The sequence below is a fragment of the Geotrypetes seraphini genome, chromosome 4 (assembly GCF_902459505.1).
Source record: "Geotrypetes seraphini chromosome 4, aGeoSer1.1, whole genome shotgun sequence".
Classification (NCBI taxonomy): domain Eukaryota; kingdom Metazoa; phylum Chordata; class Amphibia; order Gymnophiona; family Dermophiidae; genus Geotrypetes; species Geotrypetes seraphini.
Genome location: NC_047087.1, coordinates 180503418 through 180523241, shown reverse-complemented (window position 1 = coordinate 180523241; position 19824 = coordinate 180503418). Strand labels below are relative to the sequence as shown.

Sequence of the window (19824 nt, the reverse complement as noted above, 5' to 3'; positions counted from 1 at the left end):
AAGAGAATATTGTTGTTTGTTTGGTTTATTTATTTATTTTTTTTGCGGCAAGATGTCTCATCGAGCACACACCTCTGCGTTGTAATAGCAATTAGTCCAGGCTCACTAACTTGCTTCCTGACCTCTGTTAGCTTGGTTGATTATGTTTGTACATGATTTGCATTAGTTACACGCATCTTCCCATTAGTAGGCCTCAATAACTGGTCATGGTTCCTGATTTTGGAAGCTTTTCAGTGAACACTAGGTTTTGGACTTTATTGGCAAAGTCTTTTCAATAGGGTCGGGCTAAAGTGGGTCCCTTTTTTGTCAGTGCACAAATTTAGTATATGATCCATCTTTTTTAGATGTACGATAGGCAGTCTATAAAGGTAAAATGGTTCTATGGAAGATGGTAAGTGTTGATTTCAGCAGCGACTAGAGAAGATATCTAAGTATTGGGGAGTTTTTCTGAAATACTACATTGGATTCCTTTAATTGTGGAGAACAAGGGGCATATTTACCCTATTCAGAAGTTATATCTCATTTTAAGAATCTCTCTCGAGTAAAATTTCTTTCTTTCCGAGTCTGCTTTTCTCCCAGCCTCACCTTATGTTCCAAAAAAAAGTTTACTGATAGTTTACAAGTTTTAGCAGCAGAACCATCAATGAAGCCAAACAGAAAATGTTCCGTCTGCTTGTAGGTGGAAGATATAACGTTAAATAAGAGATTACCTTCGGCAAGTTATATCATCTTACAAAGCAACTACAAATTTACTTTCATAAAGACATACAAAGTATTTTACTTCTTAAATTTTCAATTTAGGTCAAAGCTTCTCCACTGTTCATTGGAATGATCCAGTTATACTTCTGTTCAAGCCTGGTGGCACTGAACCAGGATTATAAAGTTGAAGTGAGGAAACTCCACAGCCAGACAAGTGATTTGTTTGGCTGAATGCCACAATGTGCAATATAATTATATAGTTTAAACTGTGTAGTGTACAAAAAGATTGCAGATGAATTCATCAAAGACTTTCCATAGTTGCAGAATAGGAGGCATCTGAATCCATCTTATTAAGGTATCCATTAAAGTAATTTACTCTGACATTTCACTATAATGGAATACTTTCCTGCACTACAGCTTCCTTCTTTTCTTTTTTTTTTTTGACCTTCCAAATGTGAGTCTCAGCATACTCTGACTAAAAGACCTTGTACTAGTGCTGCCTGATTTCCAATTCAAATCGATTCACTGATTCAAATCGAGTTTATCGATTTGTAATTAGAAAAAATCAGCCTCGCCGATTCGGGGCCCAACCCTCCTCCCCATGCCTTCAGTTTCCTACAGCAGGAGGGGCAGCATTTAAAAAGACAAAAAGTATTTTAAAAAGTTTTTTAAAAAGTGAGAGTATTATACTTAAAGATACTTCAGGGACCAGTGCAATGATTGAGAATTGAGCCGTATCAGTAGTGGGCTAAAATTTTGCTTCATCCAGTGGTCTCGTAAGCTAAAAACGGTCTCTAAGCACTGAGAAGGTGTGTGTTTATAATCACCTGTGTGCACATTAGTTCATATCTGTATAAAATAAACCCACCAGGATGTTTGAAAAAAAACAAACACCCAGTTGGGCAGGAAAATCAAATCGAAAAATCTATTCAATAGGCTGAATCGAATTAAATTGAAATTTTTTTTCCTGAATCGGGAAGCATTACCTTGTACTGCTGCAGCATGCCTTCACATTGGTTTGAGAGAAGGGGAGATAGAGATCTTATAACAGGCAGGATCAGAAGGTGATTTTTATGTATTTATTTAGGGCTCCTTTTACTAAACGTGCACTAAAGCATTAGCACACACTAAATGCCAGGAAGCCCGTATGAATAAAATGGACTTCGTAGCTTTTAGCATATGCTAAATCCGCTAGCACATGTTTGTAAAAGGAGCCCTTAGTTAGTGCTGATCTTTCCTAACTAACCCAGAGCATGTTTGATTTTTCTGAGCTGCATGGTCATTCAGAGGCAAAGCTGGGCCCAGGGCAAACAATCTTAAGGGCCTTCCCCCTCATCAGTCAAAATGTAAAGTTCTCTCTCTCTCCTACTCCTCCACCCCCATGTCCAACAGTTCTCCTTTTATCTTCCTTCCCTTGCTCTCTGTCTGAATCCTCACCTTATTTATTTTAAACGTTTCTATACCGTCTTAATTCCTAGGCGGTTTACAAATGTGCACATACATAATAGCTAAAACACCTTCTCCCCTCCCTCCCCCCAATCTACCATCACAAGCTTTTCGCAAGGGGTTCTGATTCGGAGCACCTTCTAGACCTCGTTTTGGAGGTCAGGTGCGACATCAGTTTTCCAACAACCGTACTCCTGGGATATGAGGGAGTTCTGATGCCAGGGCTCTGGCACCTCTTCCTTGGATTGGACTACCTGACGGAGTGGCAAAGGATGATTTCGGACCTGAGGGTCCTCGAAGTGCTTAGACCTGGTCTCCGATTTCTTCCTGTTCTCGCCCATGAAATATCTGGATCAAGCCCGGCATGTGCTGGATCTGGCAGCAATGGTTTCGGTTTCTCATGAAGTCTTGGGCTCCAGGAGCTGCTCAATAGTCTTCATCTCGCCAAAGGAAGGATCTGATGATCAGAAGCCTATTTTGGAGCTCGAGTCAGTGGATACTTTTCTATTTCCGGAACGGAACATTGCGTTCAGTTTTGGCGGCGGTAGCACCTGGGGAATTCTTGGCTTCCCTGGATCTCACGGAAGCTTACTTCCTCGTCCTGATTTTTCAGGGGCACAGGGAGTTTCTACAGTTTCCGGGACTCAACCAGCTTTGTTCATTTGCAGCTCTAGCCTTCAGACTGATGACGGAGACATGTTCTTTCCTGCTGCTCATGGTGGTGGTGGCTGCCCACCTGCGCTTGCAGGGCATGCTAGACCTTACGTACCCAGCTGACTGGCTGTTCAGGGTCCCCTCAATGTTCAGGTGGTGCATTTGCTAGAGCGTCTACAGTGTTTGACTGGAGAAGATTCATCAAGTACCCCCGCAGACATTGGATTATCTGGAGTCTGATTTCACAAGAGCACGAACCAGGTGTTTCTTCCGGACTCCGGGCCATTCTGGCTACGAGTGCCTTTAGGCCCCATTGCAGATTCTGGCACCATCGGCCTTGCAGTACCTACAAGTCTTGGGTCTCATGGTTGCAACCATGGATGTGTTTCTGTGGGCCAGAGCGCGACTTCGACCTCTTCAGCTGTCTCGCCTGGGTGTGATGCTAACTCAGTTGCCGGCAGCCTGCAGTTGCCTGCCATGGGGAGCTGCCTCATGTGACACTAGGCAGTTGGTTTTCCTCTGAGGTTCCTGGGCTAAAAGACCCTGCTGACGGACACGAGTCTGTCCGGTTGGGGGCGTCCGGTTGGGGGCAGTTTACAACACTGTCTCGATCACTCCGGCTGGCCCTCTTGCTGATTCAACTCTGCCTCCCTTGGAGGACGGTTCGGTGTTCTCCGATGCGACAGCAGTAGCTTTTGGCAACCGTCTGGGGGGAGTGTACATTGTCCCCTGCTGAGTCTGGTGGCTCAGATGCTCTTCTGGGGGGGGGGGGAGAAAGAGTTTCAGGTGTCCTCATCTGCGGCCCACGTGACCAGCATAGACTCTGTTCAGGCAGACTTTTTTTAGTTGTCTGATTCTGGACCCTGGAGATTGGTCCTTATCCGGGATGGTGTTCGAGGCCATTGTTCGGCAGTGGGGCCATCCATCTGCTGGCATCCGCCTGGCTCTGGCAGGCAGCCAGATTCTTCAGCCGATGCACTCAGGTCAGCAGTGATGGACTGGTTGCTGTGGCCCCACCTTAGCTCCTGGGGGGAACTTCTGTATGTTTTTTCTCCGTGGCACTTACTAGGACACATTCGGCGCCAAGTGTCTGCTCATGTGGGCCTGGTGCTCCAGGTGGCCCCCAGTTGGCCTCGGAGAACGTGGTATGCACAGTTGCACAGGGACCGGGGGGCTGTGGCTTCTCTGTCCCCGGAGGTTGCTTCCGCAGGTCCCCATGGCGCTCCAAGTTTCAGACTGCTTTGGGGCTTACGGCTCAGCTATTGAGCACGCAGTTGGGGGATACTGGGGTGGTAACCCTGTCAGTTCCCTCAAGCTGTGTTTCTTTTTTAATGTTATGCTGTTCTTTAACATTGTTCCTATTTAAAGTTATGCAGTGTTTGGCCATTGGCCACTAATTGTTCTGTTTTGTTTCTCCTGAGCAGAATTGACGTGTAGTGGGGAGTCCCTGCACCCCTCTCTTTCCTTTCTGGTGTTTCTTGTTTTTCTTAGGTCTTCCTGGCTTGTGTATAGACTGGAATTCTAAGGCACGTAACAGGATGTATATACCTGGGGAAGGGCTAAAGGTTTGTTCTGGAGTGCCTGCAGCTCACAGCTAGAGAGGATACACAAACCCACTGGTGAAGATTCTAGAGTCTATTTACAAGAAAGAAGATTAGCAGAGATAAGTAACCTAATCTTAACTGACACCAAAATTTGGTTGGTCTCTAATTCTGACCTAGCCAGGAGCAGTCTCGATAGAAGTGGAAGTAGAAGTCTAGAACTATAAGCAGGTGATTAACAAGGGGAATAAAGAAGAAGAGAAAACTGTGTTGGGGAATAAATGGTGGAGAGAGTGCTCCCTGTAGACCATCCTCAATATTTTTGGTTCACTGGGGTGCAAGGACAGAAATACATCCCAATAGACTTTCGCCACAGTTCTTAAAGCACACATGCACTATCTCCCAGATTCTATATATGGTGCATAATGTTGCATGTTATTTCTGTGCTAAAATGGGGCAGAAGCAGCAGATCTACACAAAAACACATGTGCCTATTTATAGAATAGCACCTAGGTGTTTCTGCACAGATCTACATTGGAGGGATATGAGCAGGTCAGGACTGTTCCCTTGAGATACGTGCATTGTTAGAGAATAATGCGGATCCACACCCAACTTGTTCACCGGGATTTACATCTGGTTCACACCCTTTACAGTGCTGATTTTTGGGGGGGCGTTGAATTTCGAGTGCCAGTTACTGAATCCAGCCCTCTGTATACATTGTCGCTCTGTAAGTGCATATAGTATATGCTGTGTTAGCATGTCTGGCTGACTCTTTGATTTTAATATGAATGATTGCCGCAGTAAAGAGCACTTCACCTCTAGGCCAGACAGATTAATCCCACCACAGGTAGCATGTGTGTGAGAGCCCAGTTTTGCTGTCCATAGAGTGATAGTGAGTGATGGAGGTTCCGGTATGTTTGTTTTGGACTTGGATTTGTTTACTGTTGGTAGTAGTAAAAACCTGGTCAATCTAATGACACTGACAGAATTCACCCCCGTGCCCCCAGACAGCGGAAAACGACCCGTGTTATTCTTTAGCATCTATATCAACCTCAGTCCTTCTTCACCAGCATTCTTCAATGCAAGGCTCAGGAGCTCAGCTGCATTGAAAAACTGGAGGGGAAACAGTCTTGTTAGCATTTTTGGTTTCTTGTCTCAGTAAGTGGTTTTAAAGGTAACTAATTGCGCTGGACTTGGCCCAGGTTTAATCCATAAATATGTTGAATTTGGATTTTAGATTTATTACCTTTTACAGTCAGAACTTAGGATGAGTTAAATTTAGGTACATGAATTATACTCCCGTTTGAATGGGCTTGCAATCTTAATTTTTTGCTTTGTACCTGAAGCAACAAAAGATACTTGATCTTACCCAAAGTTCACATAGTGTGGATGGGAGAAGCAATTTGAACTTTTGATTTCCTTGGTTTGCTGCCCACATTTCTAACTACTAAACACTTCATATTTTATAATACTGGCACCTTAAGAGTATTGATGCTTTTGTTTAGCCATTCTTGTTTGTTTCTCATAGTGGTGTAATTCTTGGTGTGTTTTCTGGGTATTAGTTTGGCCCAGTTTCATTGCATCTGTGTGCCAGTGACTTAGCAAAAGCATGTCGTATACCTTACCAATGTTGTTCCAGTTTTGTTTTTATTACCCATTTTAACATACGATGTGTCAAATGAGATGCCACTTAAATGCATATAAATTGCAGTGTTTCTGGCTTGTTTACAATTCCTCGAGTCCTGACTCTACCAGACCCGCCCAAAGATATAAACTATCCTTCCCCTCTCTACACGGTATTTGCTATGCAGGCAAACTGGGAAAATCCCTTCTCTTCAGAATCACAGGTCTTTGGAACGACCTTATTACCCCGCTGCGGAACCTGGGCTCCCTCCAATTATTCCGCAAGCAACTGAAAACCTGGCTTTTCACTAAAATGTAATTCTTTTCCCCCCATACTCTTCTCTTCTATATATAAGTTCATGTAAACCTTTTTTTTCCTTCTCTTCCTATATTTTAAGTTCTTGTAAACTGTGCCGAACTCCACATCCATGGAGATGATGCGGTATATAAACTTAAGGTTTAGTTTAGTTTACAACTGTCAAAGTGTGGCAGCTTATACTATAAAATGAAACGGAGCAGGGAGGCAGTCTGTTTGCTTGATACTTGTTATGGGTTGAAGAGGGGCTTCGTTTCTAATATTTGTATATATAACAATGACTGAGAAAAATGTTCTTCTGGAGGATGAGCCAGAAAGGACATAATGATGTGTTCTGTTTAAATTCTGATCTTTGGTAAAAATGAATTGGCAAAGCAAAATCAAAATAAGATAAGTGAATTTTTGGCAGGGTGTCAGTATTACCCATAGAAGAAAATTTGAGAAGTTTGTAAGATTTTGCATGGGGAGCTGCTCAGACAAGCTCCCAATATGTAAGGTGGCGGCCTTACAATCTGCCAGAGGTCCTTGGTTCAGTGCTCTCAGGAGGTTCAGCAGGAAGTGAAATTAATGACAATGATAGCCAAGAGTAGTTACATAAAGAATATATTGTGCAGAAATAAGCTTAAGGTAACAGAGATGCAATGCAGCAGAGAGTACATTTTAAGATTCTTTCAACCGTAGATCAAATTCTATACCATGTTTCTCTAATGGTACTAAAGAGTTTTTTTTTTATTTTATTTTTTTTTTAATCTATCAACCCAGAAAATGTTTGAGATCCGAAAATAGTATGAAACTGAGTTTGGAGGGTAAGATGTTAATCGCTCATGTTAAGATCGGGGCAACAGTGCTGTCTGTGGCTGGCGCTAAGCTCTGGAATGTGCTGCCTGGTATTCTGCGATTCTATGATGTGAGATTGAACTTTAAGAAAATGTTTTTTTTTGTTTTTTTTTTATTTCTTTATTCTTTTCAAACTTACATCAAGTGCACAAAAAGAACAACATGAAATACTATCATATAACACTTGAACATCATACATTATATTCTTAATATGTAAATTAATTAAAAACCCTCCCCCCTCCCATCTTTCTAAACAATCATTAAAACTATCATATTCCTTCAAAATTTCAATTTCGCTACATCTTATCTTCCAATCCCCCCACCCCCCTATGTATATTATCAAAGAAAAATGATGCCTATTCACTACAAAATGTTGAAAACGTAATTATTTGTTAATGCCTTCTTGTGTTAATGCCATTCTTTGTTAGTGCCTTTTTAGGCCTGCTGATGCTTTTTGGGGGATTTTGCGACTCCACCCTGCAGGATGAATTTAAAGAATTTTGAAAATACTGTTTGTTAATGTCTTCCTGTATTTGTTCTGTTGAAACATGTTTAGCATTTGTTTAATATGTATGCATGTAATTTTGTAAACTGTATAGTTATTATGCGGTATATAAAATTTTAAATAAATAAAAATATGCGTGGCACTAAAGTACAGAAAGAGATAGAAATGAGCTTTACAAATACAGAGTAGATTTAGAGGCTGCTTCTGTGTGTGAGAGAGAAATTACAGTTTACCTGCATGAATGTGAGTCTGTCTTAGGTGTGAATGATGTGTGTGGATAAGTGTGGATAGACAGGAAGAGAGAATTCAGCAAGGGTCCATAGAAAAAGAGAGAGAGAAGCCCAGAGAGAAGGGAGGGGGATGGTCAAGGCTCCAGAGAGAGGTTAAGGATTTTAACCTACATTTATAAGTTTGAGACTTGTTCTAAAAAATAGAATCTATTGTTGTTAAGTACCCATATCTTTCTGTAAACCATTTGAAACAACGGTAAATAAGGTGTGTGGGGCATGAGAGACTGGAAAAGAAAAGAGAGAGAAACTGTCTCTCATTGACTGGAGTTTCTGCTATTCCAATATCGCTCTGTGACGATAGCTTTTGATGGGCACTAACTATAGAACATGCAGCTGGGGCCATTGTCTTTTCTTAAGCACTGGACCTTAGTACATGTGTTGAACTTCAGGGCTATGCCAAGGACTCTTGTTACTTGTAAGCACTGATAATTTAGATGTAATTTAGGACTGTCTACAGTGACATCACCAAGATCAGATATGATTGATATAATCTCCCATAGGCCTTTGCTGACATTGGTTAGGCCAACAGAAAATGCAGGCTGACAAAGGTCAGCTTGGGTCTAGTATAGGCTCCTGTTGTTTTACTGTTAGGTCCCGAAATGTTCTAGATTAATGAAAAGCATTCAAAAACAGAGAAACCAGCATCAGGGAAGATATACTGGAAGATTAAATATACTATATGGACTAGAAAGCTTGAAAACAGCAGAATTCCTGTGCTTTTAGACGTCTGCGGCTGGCTCATGATTGTTGCAGTTTTCTGGGTCTCATCACATCTGGGTATGTAGAACTGATGTTTAGCTATCATGCTGTGGCTTTCTTCAGGGCGTACCTCCTTCAAAATCTTTGTGACCACTAAATGACTTCAGAAGGAATGCTGAGGCCAGCATAAGCAGCAGCTAGGAGATTTTGAAGAGTTGAGCGGGCGGAGAGGAGAAAAGGTGCTGTGGAAAAAGATCTACTGGAAACTATCCCTTTCTCCCATCCCACAATGGAGGTAAAATATTATAAGCTGGTTACAATGCACATACTTTTAGTCATGGTGGCAAGGGTCAGGGAAGAGAGAGTATGCACTCTGCTTTTCTTCTAAAACCCCCACAAGTAATTTTAGTGGGAATGTTTGCACCTGCTTTAAAGTGGATGCAAATGTATGTGCTAATATCGGAGCCCTGTTTTCATTTTGAAAATGTATCTATGGGACTGTAAGCCCCACATGAGATTTAAAAAAACAAACAAAAAAACTACCCTCTGGAGGTAATTTTATAAGGTTCTTGTGTGTAGAACAGTTCTACATGACAAGTTGATTCTCAAAAAGTTGTCCAGGGAGATCCGCATATAAAAGGAGATGCAGAGAAATCTTAGCACTCGGAGCAGATTCTCATGCTAGACTTACATCAGCTGAAACCTGGTATAAAATATGGGGGATTTGCACCAGTACTTGGAACACTGCACCCAACTTTTCAGAACACGCCTGACCCAATCATGCCCTCTTTTGAGTTGTATGCTATGGGAGTTATGTGCCCAATGTTATAGAATACATGCAACCAGATATCCACGCAAATCCTTATTGGGGCTAATTAACATCAATAATTGATAGCATCCAATTATTGACATTAGCTTATTATCCAATAAGATTGCACATGCATCTTGGGTTGGCATCTGGATTTGGGTGTCTCTGGGGGTATGTGTATAGATGTTTGTATGAGTAGAATTGACATTAAAATACTTATTCTTAATGGCACATAGGCCCACAATTTCATCTGCCTTGGAGCAAGTGTAAACGTGTGCTTACTTTCCCTAAGATAATGTTGTAAAGGCATACAGTCAAACCTCGGTTTGTGAGTGTTTTGCAAGACGAACAAAACACTCCAGCAAATTGTAACTCGCAAAACGAGCATTGTCTTGCAGTACAAGCACATAAACTTGATCCTAACCTTAATTGGTAATGTGGGTTGCCTACCTGCTGCGCTCCGGATCTGCCTTAATGAGGGTAATTGACTTTGGGGTCCTTCAGCTTTTCCCTCATCAGCAGCTGCTTATTGGTTCATCTCTGCTTATTAGTTCAGCTTGGCATCTCTGCTTATTGGTGGGGCTTTGGTATGCTTTAGGAGTCTGGTTGTGCTTCGGGGACCTGGGGCAGATGCTGGAGCTGTGATTGCCAGTGGTGGGTTCACCTCAGTGGATCTTCTGTGGCCCGCCTTCTCTCTTCAGCCGTTGGGCCCCTCCTGCCTTATGTCTCGGATTGCTTCCTTCAATTGCTTTGGAACTAGTGCTTCAATGACTCGATGGCCAGCCTTCTCCCTTCTGATCCTGCTGTCTCGGTTGCTCCTGGAGCTGGGCAACGGCGCCTTCCCCTGCTTGCAAAGGTTGTGACCTGTTGTGGTAGCCGAACTACCTTAATGACTGATTTCAACACACTCCCCGTTTATTTTTGTTCTTATTTAATATTTATTTCATATCTACAGTTGTATTAAAGGCCTGTATTAAAATGTAATTAATTTGACCAGTTAGTGAGAAGATTTTACATGAATCATCCGAGTTTCCATTATTTTCTATGGGGAAATTCGCTTTGATATATGAGTGCTTTGATTACAAGCATGCTTCTGGAATGAATTATGCTCATAAACCAAGGTACCACTGTATATATAAACAGTAGGATACTGCTTGCAAATAACTAATATCACTCCGATTTAGCAAGTACAGCTGTGCTTCCACCTATCTGGTGTCTCTGTTACCTCCCCACATGCCTCCTCAATGAACTCATTTACATTTAGGGTCATGAAGTACTCCAGTGTGATTGCTGTCAGGAACAGTGTTAACTGAAATCTTCACCAGGCATGGTACTCTGAGTTGCTCTTCCTCCTCTGGCACAGGTTTTATAACATGAACCTGTAAAGGAGAAGGACTACGTGGGCAGCTTACAGTATCATGCTTGGTGAAGGTTTCAGCTCTGCCTATTTCATCTGATTTCAGGGACAAATCTGCTGAAATACTGATAAATAACTGGTAGGTAGGGAAGGAGGGCATGAAGGCTGTTTGGGGGCAGTGGCACGTGCACTGGCACTTCAAGGTACAAGTAAAGTTAAACATAAGCCAGTAGATATTTGAGGAATTCTCAAGGACTGATTATATTGTTTTACTAGCAGGAAAATCTCAGCACTTAATGATTGCAGACCTGAATAAGGCTATCGAGTTTCCTGGCCACTGGGATTACTTACAACAGCTTCTTGTGCTGGCTGAGCAATGCAGAAATGGTTTTAACACAGGTGTTAACTTGTGTGGCCACCATTACTACACACCACATTGAAATGTATGGCAATGTAGTTAATAACAATTCTGCAGCTGTACAAAAAAAAAAGTTTGTATTAGGCTTAGGAATTTTTTTTTTTTTTTTTGCCAAGTCCAGGGCAGTGTAGAAGGTTTGGTTGAGAGGAATGGATGTTTAAGAAGGGATTAGACAATTTCCTGAAGGAAAAGGGGATAGAAGGGTATGGATAGAGCAGGGGTGCCCACACTTTTTGGGCTTGCGAGCTACTTTTAAAATGACCAAGTCAAAATGATCTACCAACAATAAAATTTTTAAAAAACACAAAGCACACTGTATGCATAGAAAATGTTAATTATCATTCCTATTCCAGGGTTTTTCAAAGAGGTCAAAGCAGATGACTCTATGCACTATCACCTCAGTAACAACCATACAAAAATAGACAAATATATCCCCCTCCCTTTTTACTAAACCACGATAGCAGTTTTTAGCGCAGGGAGCTGCGCTGAATGCCCAGCGCTGCTCTCGACGCTCATAGGCTCCCTGCACTAAAAACCTCTATTGCGGTTTAGTAAAAGGGGACCATAGTGTAAAATATAGACAGCAGATATAAATTCAGACACATTTTGATCATTTTTCCTACCTTGTCTGGTGATTTCATGAGTCTCTGGTTGCACTTTCTTCTTCTGACTGTGCATCCAATCTTTCTTCCCTTCTTTTAGCCTGTATGCTTCCTCTCCTCCAGACCTCATTCCCTCCCTCAACTTTTCCTTCCTCTCTCCCTGCCCTTTCTTTCTCTCTGCCTCCCTTTCTTTTTTTTCTGTTTCTCTTCTTTCCTTCTGTCTCCCTGCCTGCCCTTTTTCTTTCTTTCTTTCTCCCTGCCCTCCCCCAAGCCACTGCCACTCCATCGGGGACCAGGACCCAAACTGCCATTGGGGACCAAGACCCAAACCGTCACCAATAACAGGCCCGAAAGCCGCCGCCGCCCCAAGCTCTCCCTGCTTCAGCCGACCAGCATCGCGATCGACCTATTGGGGGAAATGCTGCCGGGTCCTGCCTTCGCGGAAACAGAAAGTAGGCAGACCTGGCAGCAAGAAGAGGAAATGCTTCATTAACCTGTCTCCCGCCTTAGCCCGTAGCGAACGCTTGCTTCAGGGCTCTCAACATGTGCGTGCCGGCTTCCCTTTCCCCCCTCCCCAGACATAACTTCCGGTTTCAGAGGGAAGAGAAGAGAAGCCGGCACGCACACGTTAGAGCCCGGAGCATAAGTTTGCTACGGGCTGAAATCTCCAAGCCGGGTTTTTTTTTAATTTTCAGCAGCGGCAGCAGCAGCAGATGACAGCTGGGCCCTAGGGAGAATATGGAAGAAGGCTGATCGGCCCGGTAGATCAGGACAGCAACACGAGTCTAGCGATCGATTCACGTTGCCTTCCTGAGCTACTGGTCACCCCTGGGATAGAGGATTACTATACAGGTTCTGGACCTGATGGACCGTCGCATGAGCAGACTTCTGGGCATGATGGACCTCTGGTCTGACCCAGCAGAGGCACTGCTTATGTTCTTATTTTGCTTCCTCTCCCTCCAAACTGTCTATCCTGCAACTTCCTGTTATGTCAGAAGGAAGGGCTGTGGGGCCAATGTGAGCCAGTGACAATCTAACCTTTTTAACAGGTATGTGGTAGTGGCAATGGGGGGCAGGTGGCTTGAGAGACCAGATGAGAGGGGGGCACCAGATCACTGGTCCTCAGGAGGTATGAAGGCAACAAGAGAGAAGTGCCAGTCACCGTGAGAGTGGGGGTGGTGGGGAGGAGAGCAAGAGAGAAGTGATGGTCACAGAGGGTGGAGGGGTGGGAAAGGAAAAATACAGGGCACCATAGTGGGGGGGAAGAATAATTACTGGTATACTTTTATAACCCCCCCCTTTGGGCCAGCTGAAAACCACATTGCACTGTGGCGTGATTGGGTTCAGGGCTGCAGAGGAAATGGAGAGATAAGAGGAGGTGCTGGGAGGAAAAGATGTAGATTGGGGAGGCAGCTGAGAGAGGAAAAGAAATAAGAGTAAAAGAAGGCAAAGGGTAGAGAAAGGAGTGGAGATGATGGGAAGGGGAGGGAAGGTAGCCGGGAGGTGATGGTACCCTTGGAGGGGAGGAAGAGGAAAGTGCCCATGGAGAGAAGGTCAAGGAAGAGAATTATAAAAATAAAATCACCAGCCTTTAGGCCCCTTTGACAAAGCTGCAGTAGCGAATCCTGGTGTGGCAAATGCAACAGAGCCCATTCAATTTCTATGGGCTTTGGTGCTTTTGCCATTGGAGAATTGCTATCACGGCTATGTAAAAGGAGCCTTTATTTTTAGGGCTGTACATGCTAAATTTCTTTCAAGTCTTTTACTTTTGGGTCAGGCAGTTAATCGCACGATTAAAAATTTAAGTGCAATTTAATTGTGCATTTAAAAAATTTAATCAATGTACAGCCTATTTTTTAGATGATTGCAGTGCAGGGGTGGTGGACGTTCCAAGCAAACCTGCAGTCACCCACTGTTTTGATAATTTTAAACTGCAGACTAATATGTACAAGATGCAGGCTATGTTTATTGTACCAGATATTTAATGAAGTTACTGATTTTACCTTACTACAAACCAAGGGACCCGACACGGTCCGTGTTTCGGAGAACACACCTTCAGGGGTCAATGGTTGTTAAGGTTTAGGATAAACCACAATACAAATTTAGATATAGTCACAAGCCAGCATTGTAACGCAAAAAAAATCAAAGTCAAAACGTTCCGTTCCTTCAAGCCCAAATGCATGACCTTGCATTTCTTAGCGCTAATAATCTTAGCTGCCAAATTTCAGACTATTTTATTCACACCATCAGGGATGTCTACTCTATTGTAGATTTTGGTATCATCCACAAAGAGGCAAACCTTACAAAAATGTTAAAAAGAAAAGGCCCAAGAATCTAACCTTGAGGCGCACCACTGGTAATATCCCTTTCCTTGGAGAGATCTCCATTGACCACTACCCTTTGTCACCTTACACTCAACCAGTTCCTGACCCAGTCCGTCACTTTGGGGCCAATACTGAGGGTACCCAGCTTATTTTTAGACACCTGTGTGGAACACAGTCAAAGGCTTTGCTAAAATTTAAATACATCACATCTAGCGCATTCCCTCTATCCAATTTTCTGATCACCCACTCGAATAAATTGATCAGATTTGTCTGACAAGACCTGCCTCTAGTGAATCCATATTGCCTTGGGTCCTGTAATCCACTGAATTCCAGAAACGTTACCATTCTCTTGTTTTTAAAGTGTTTCCATTGATTTACCTACTATAGAAGTCAGCCTTACCGGCCTGTAGTTCCCTACTTCTTAGTTACTTCCACCTTTGTGGAGAGGGACCAAATCCACCCTACTCCAGTCCTCCGGTACCAAACGTCTGCATGCTTGTTTCTCAGCTCTTAGAGATTCTGTGTACCAGGGGGAGGTTCGATTTTGTATTATTTGACGGGAGTGTAGGGGGGGGAGAGAGCATCTAAGGTGTCGATTATGGACTTGTTCCAGTTTGCTAGCATTGTTGAGGTGCTGTTTGAGGGGGAGATCAGGGATATCTTGTCTCCAGAAAAGTTCTGAATTGTTTTTTTTCATATTAGTTTTACTTCTTTTGCTGTTTGCTTGCATGGTTTTCTACTGTGAGGTTCAGGTTGAATCTAAGAAGGTAGTGGTCAGACCAGGGGATAGGAGACCATTTGATATTTGTGGTAAGGTTGGTGGTGGTAGTAGCGAGCAGGTCAAGAATGTGTCATTTTTCATGAGTTGGGCCTGATGGTATGATATTGATTTGATAGACTTCAAGTAGGGTCTTGAGTTTAGAGACATCATTGTTGTTGGTCAGTTCAAGAGGTAGATTGGCATCTCCAACAATGAGCAGGTTGGTGTGTTGGCATGTCAGGTTTGCTATTATTTCTAATAACTTGGATTCTGTGTTTGAGTGGGAGTTTGGGGGTCTGTAGAACAGGAGAATTCATATGTTGTTTTAGTGTAGAGTTGGGTTTGTCTTCTAATTTGCAGGTTATGTATTCCAGGTCTGGGAGTCTAATTCTGTGATGATATATGAGTCTCTATAGATTACTGCTAGTCTACCTCCTCGTTTGTGTTTCCTAGGGATATGGAGTATGTTGTATCCTTGCGGGCACAGGTGAGGTAGTTCAGGGCTATTTTGTTCTTTTAGCCATGTTTCTGTGATGAGAGACAGCTCTATGTTGTTGGTTGTGATTAGCTCACTTAAGAGGTGTAGTTTGTTTGCTACTGACCTTGTGTTAATATTCATGCATGGGACTGGGGTGATAGTTTTGTTAGGTTTTGATGTGTTGATGATTGTTGGGCTTTAGGGTGATGTTTGCTCTGATAGGAGGTTTTTTCTTTTGTTTGTTGTCTTTAGTGCTTTTATTGCGCTTGTTCCAAAGGATGGGTATGATGTTCTGGAGGTGGTCGTGTTGATTGTTGTGTATGTTCGTTTCCGTGAGGATTGCTCTGTGTGTTCATTTGGTGTGAGGGTTTAAATCTTTGTTGTTGCGTGGGCTGCCATGAGGTGGTGATGCTTTATGTAGGAGGCGCAGGTGATAAACAGTAGTAGTAGGATTAGAGTGATTGGGGTTCTCATTTGGAGTCTGAGTTTAGGTTGGTCTGGTGGACTGTACTTTTGGGAGAGTTACGGTATTTAGTCGCCGCCCTTCAGTCTCCGCAAAATGGAGCGCACTAAGGTGCGCGCCTTTGGCTTTCACCTTAGGTGGAATGCTGAGCAGCGACACGCCCCTAGGCACACTGTCCTAAATGGTGGCACTTTGCGCCGCAAGGTACGTCAGGAGACAGAGCTCGTTTCCCCACTGGCCCAACTTCCTCCCCCTGCGGCAGAAGACTGTGGCTTGAATGGTGGGGCAGCTCCCGATCACAATGGAGCTGCCTTGAAGATAAAGTACCTACCTTCTCAAATATGATCCTGTCTATCCCTTCAAGTTTTTTGAAAAATACTGAAAACTACTCTATTACAGTGTTTCTAGCAGATAAGTGTTGGGAAATTCTGAGGGGATGGCAGCAGGAGGGAGTGGGCATCCCTCCTGCTGGGGTACTTTGGGGGGAGTTTGGGGGCAGGAGGGAGTGGGCATACCTCCTGCCCCACTAATGTGGGGCATTAGGAGTGCAGTGGCAGGAGGGAATGGGCCAGGATGGAGCAGGCAACCTTCCTGCCAGGGGATTTCATTGGAGGGGTCCTCTGGCGCAGCCGATCAGCTGATCACAGCAGTGGATCAGGCACGATTCTCTAACCAGTGCCTGTAACATGGGCATCGGTTAGAGAATTGGGGCTATTAGGCGGGGTTAGGAGTCTGTCATGATTCTGTATAGGATGCCAGTGTGCGATCAACAGCCACATAAGAAGCAACTGAGAATTCTTGGGACATGTATATAAATACCTAAATAAATAAATAAAGATGATAATAATAATTTTATTCTTATAAAAGCCATGATAATTCAAATGTCATATCTTACTCGAGATTGATGGTCCAGATTTTTGTTTTTTCCCCAAGTTTCTACAAAGAGAAGAAAAGGTCATGAATAAAATGCCATAAATATTATAATTAAAAATTCTAAATGGCAGGACTATTTAAGGTCCTTTTTACTAATCTGTGGTACAAAGTGACCTTCATGCACCCTTATGCAAATCTCTCCTGCACACTAAGGTCATTTTTACTACAGCAGTAGTAGTAGTAGGATTAGTGTGATTGGGGTTCTCATTTGGAGTCTGAGTTTAGGTTGGTCTGGTGGACTGTACTTTTGAGAGAGTTACAGTATTTAGTCGCCGCCCTTCAGTCACCGCAAAATGGAGTATAAAGTGGTACAAAGTGACCTTCATGCACCCTTATGCAAATCTCTCCTGCACACTAAGGTCATTTTTACTACAGCAGTAGTAGTAGTAGGATTAGTGTGATTGGGGTTCTCATTTGGAGTAGAGAGCTGAACGGGGACGACGGGAATCCCGCGGGACCCGCGGGCATCCTGTGGGTTCCCCCTTCGGGTCACGGGGATCCCGTGGGGACGCCCCCTAGGGTCGCGGGGATCCCGTGGGGACGCCTCCGAGGGTCGCGGGGTTCCTGCGGGGCTGGATGTACTAAGTCGCGCGGCTTTTCTCCCTACCTGCTCTGCTTGCAGCACAGAGCCGAACGGAAGTCTTCCCGACGTCAGCGCTAACGTCGGAGGGGAGGGAGGGCTTAAACAAAGCCCTCCCTCTCTCCAACGTCAGCGCTGACGTCGGGAAGACTTCCGTTCGGCTCTGTGCTGCAGGCAGGGCAGGTAAGGAGAAGGAGAGTAGCCTCGCGGCTCGAGTGGCTACCAAGGGAGGGGGGCGGTTCGCCCCGGTGCAGCACAGCTGGCCAGGTCCCCTTACTTTTCTGGCTTCCCCGACCGACCGACAACAGCCCCGGTCCGACAAACCTCCCTGCCCTTAACCGCGAATCTAAATTACCTTCTTACCGCAGCTGTAAGAAGGAAATTTAGATTCGCGGTTAAGGGCAGGGAGGTTTGTCAGACCGGGGCTGTTGTCGGTCGGTCGGTCGGTCGGGGAAGCGCCACAAAAGTAAGGGGACCTGGCCGGCTGTGCTGCACCCGGGGCGGGAGAGAAGGAGGGGGGAGAAGGACGCTGAAAGCACTGGGGAAGACAAAGGGGTGGAGAAGGATGCTGAAATGCCATGGGGAAGACGGAGGGGGGGTAGGACACTGAAAGCATTTGTGGAAGACAGAAGGGGGAGAAGGACACTGAAAGGACATGGGGAAGACAGAGGGTGGAGAAGGACACTGAAAGGACATGGGGAAGACAGAGGGGGGAGAAGGACACTGAAAGGACATGGGGAAGACAGAGGGGAGAGAAGGACGCTGAAAGCACTGGGGAAGACAAAGGGGTGGAGAAGGACGCTGAAAGGCCATGGGGAAGACGGGGGGGGGTAGGACACTGAAAGCATTTGTGGAAGACAGAAGGGGGAGAAGGATACTGAAAGGACATGGGGAAGACAGAGGGTGGAGAAGGACACTGAAAGGACATGGGGAAGACAGAGGGGGGAGAAGGATGCTGACAGGACATGGGGAAGATGGGGGGGAGAAGGACGCTGAAAGGAAATGGGGAAGAGAGAGTGGGGAGAAGACGCTAGCAGGGAAGAAGACAGAGATGCCAGACTATGGAGGGAGCGGAGGGAAGAAGATGGGTGCCAGACCAATTTGGAAGGGGGGAGAAAGCAAATGGAAGACGCAGAAGGAAGATAGACAGAGTGGATGGAAGGAACTGAATGAGAACATGAGGAAAGCAGAAACCAGGCAACAAAGGTAGGAAAAGAATTCTATTTCTTTTTTTTTTTGCTTCAGGATAAAGTAGTATATTAGTTGTGTTGATAAAAATTTATAAACAAAAGAGGCTCTGGTAGAAACCCGTTTACAAAGTGTGTATTCTTCCCAATTAATATTTCCAAATTAATAAAGTCTTTTTGCTTATTTGTAAATGGGTTTCTACCAGAGCCTTTAATTCAGTAGCATAATTAAATGAAATAACTATTTTTGAAGTTTATAGGGACGGGCGTGGACGGAGGGGATTCCTCACGGGGATGTTCGGGGACAGAGGGGATTCCTCGCGGGGACGGGTGGGGACGGAGGGATTCCTCCCGGGGACGGGTGGGATTCCTCCCTGGGACGGGTGGGGACGGGTGGGACTTTGTCGGGGACGGGTGGGATTTCTGTCCCCGCGCAACTCTAATTTGGAGTCTGAGTTTAGATTGGTCTGGTGGACTGTACTTTTGGGAGAGTTACAGTATTTAGTTGCCGCCCTTCCATTATTTTCCCATTCTAGGGTTTAATAATACAGAAACAGAGTGACCAAACTACTGATAGGTAAGTTGTATTTATTTAACTTCTATAATTCTAACACAGTAAGTTTGCTTTTGTATTAGATATCACTGTTCACTTTAAGCTGAGCAGGAGTCCTTGATCTACAATCCTGTCAATAGAGAGCATTGTTTCACTATCACATTTTCAATAGTGAGAGATGGGCAAGCTCTGCAGGACTCCAGGAAACCTGCCTGTCCATAGTGATAGAAGACACTATATTGAAGCATCGCCCTCCATTGGCTTGGAGGTAACAGTGTTAGAAAGGCATGTAAAAAGTGTCAACTGGCTTCTTGTGTCCAGGATAGGCTAATCCCCTCCTGGTTTTCCTGTATGGCCTGTTTCTTTGAGTTATATCTATAGGGATAGTAGAACTATAGGTCCATGCAGACTATTGGTTAAAATTAGGACTGGATTAACCTGCCCTGAAATGGGGAGCCACTTGGTAACCCTACTTCCAGAAAATAGTAAGAAAAAAAAATTAATCCCTCAAACTAAAGGAAAATAAAGTAGTACCATACCTTATGCTACCGGTACTGATACTGCTGCAGATGCTGGTGGTGGTGGTGCTGCTGCTGCTGTTGGCATTCCTGGACCTCGCTCTGATACGCTCACTCCTGCGAAGCATTTCTGCTGTGCGTTCAGTCCTCCCAAGAAATGGAAATGCCAGTTGTCTCAGGATTCTCATATATAACTGTGACATTACCTACCAGGTGATGTAATAATAGTAAAG

The 19824-nt window shown here is 44.2% G+C and overlaps 1 protein-coding gene and 1 long non-coding RNA gene across 8 annotated transcripts in view; one reads left to right on the top strand and one right to left on the bottom strand.

Annotated features, from left to right (window-relative positions):
* KIFC3 (kinesin family member C3) overlaps positions 1 to 19824 on the top strand; it is a 184542-nt gene that overhangs the window by 5244 nt on the left and 159474 nt on the right. Inside the window, exon 3 of one of the 7 annotated variants that reach the window (XM_033942225.1) lies at positions 8734 to 8905. The exons of the other annotated variants lie outside the window; for them this stretch is intronic. The gene's annotated coding sequence lies outside the window, so the exon portion shown is untranslated. The remainder of the gene's footprint in view (positions 1 to 8733; positions 8906 to 19824) is intronic. 7 annotated transcript variants of the gene reach the window in all.
* Positions 16688 to 19824, bottom strand: part of LOC117359443 — a 74181-nt gene continuing 71044 nt past the window's right edge. Inside the window, exons 5-6 of the long non-coding RNA XR_004539238.1 lie at positions 19613 to 19797; positions 16688 to 16756 (exon numbers count right to left, since the gene is read on the bottom strand). This is a non-coding gene — a long non-coding RNA (uncharacterized LOC117359443). The remainder of the gene's footprint in view (positions 16757 to 19612; positions 19798 to 19824) is intronic.